The sequence below is a fragment of the Dioscorea cayenensis genome, unplaced genomic scaffold (assembly GCF_009730915.1).
Source record: "Dioscorea cayenensis subsp. rotundata cultivar TDr96_F1 unplaced genomic scaffold, TDr96_F1_v2_PseudoChromosome.rev07_lg8_w22 25.fasta BLBR01000770.1, whole genome shotgun sequence".
Taxonomy (NCBI): domain Eukaryota; kingdom Viridiplantae; phylum Streptophyta; class Magnoliopsida; order Dioscoreales; family Dioscoreaceae; genus Dioscorea; species Dioscorea cayenensis.
This window is the reverse complement of record NW_024087161.1, coordinates 51,746-52,970: the sequence shown is the minus strand read 5'-3', so window position 1 is coordinate 52,970 and position 1,225 is coordinate 51,746. Positions and strand designations below refer to the sequence as shown.

General features: G+C 44.5%; 1 non-coding gene across 1 annotated transcript; it reads left to right on the top strand.

Moving 5' to 3' along the window:
- Positions 1-686: 686 nt before the first annotated feature.
- LOC120254963 lies at positions 687-791 on the top strand. Its single transcript, XR_005534842.1, has one exon. It is a non-coding gene; the product is annotated as a small nucleolar RNA R71 (small nucleolar RNA).
- Positions 792-1,225: the final 434 nt, after the last annotated feature.

Genomic DNA, 1,225 nt, shown 5'->3' with positions numbered 1-1,225 from the left:
AAAATGGAGCCAATCTCATTGAGCTGTCCGGCATGTTGAGCAAGGTGAGCATTCACCTTCTTGAGCCCGAGTATCCATCTTGCTAGTTATCTTTGTTGAATCTTGATTCGGTGTTAATCATGAACTTAGCAAGTACATCTTGATGAGTGAACCTCTTCTCCAATATTGGTTGTTGCATTTGGGAACCTTGTGGAGGTGGTGCGACTTTTACATTGTTGCCCCGATTCCATGAAAAGTTTGGGTGGTATTTCCACCCGGATTATAAGTTCGCTTTGTAGGGATTCCCTTGTGGCCTTTGTCCCCCAATATAATCAACATTCTCAATAGGGGCGACGGAGGAACTAGCAATAGGACATTGGGCGACTCCATGCCCTCCACCACAAGTGCTACAACTCATCACCGATTCGACTTGAGCTACTACCCATGAGCATGTCTAGCTTTCGAGACAACACATCAACCTTTGCGGCAAGAGCATCATTAGCATTGACTTCATAGATTCCGGCCCCTTTTTTTGTGGTGCACCTCTTGAGGCCCAATGAGACTCATTGCTTGCCATTGATTCAAGGAGTTGCTCGGCCTCATCGGGGTACTTGTTACTAAGAGATCCACCCGCTGCGGCATCAATTAATTGACGAGTTGCATAATTCAACCCGTTGTAGATGATCTGAACCCGCATCCAAGAAGCAAAGCCATGATGGGGGCATCTTGAAGAAGGTCCTTGAATCTCTCATAAGCTTCAAATAATGTCTCCGACTCTCCTTGTTTGAATGCGAAATTTCTTGCCTTAGCTTCGCCGCTTTGCTGGGAGGAAAATACCTTCCCAAAAAAATTTTCTCCACCATATCTTTCCATGTTTTTGATCGACCCGGCGATAAGGATGTGAGCCACCGATATGCTCCATCTCTCAAAGCTGAAAAGGAAATAATCGTAGCCGGATCGCATCGTCGAGTCACCCGTTTATCTTGAAGGTAGAACAAATTTGAAGGAAAGCGGGAAAGATGATCATGGGCATCTTCATTTTGCAAGGCCATTAAATTGGACTGAATTTTTGGACCATGCCGATGGTGCTTGCCTTGATCTCAAAATTATTTGTGGCGATGGATGGCGCTTGCACACTAAATTCTTACGCATGTGAATTGTGGCCTTTCATATTCGGATAAAATGCGTCTTTCTTGACCATGATTACTGATTACGTGTCCTCAATTTCAATGTTTCTTTCACTAAT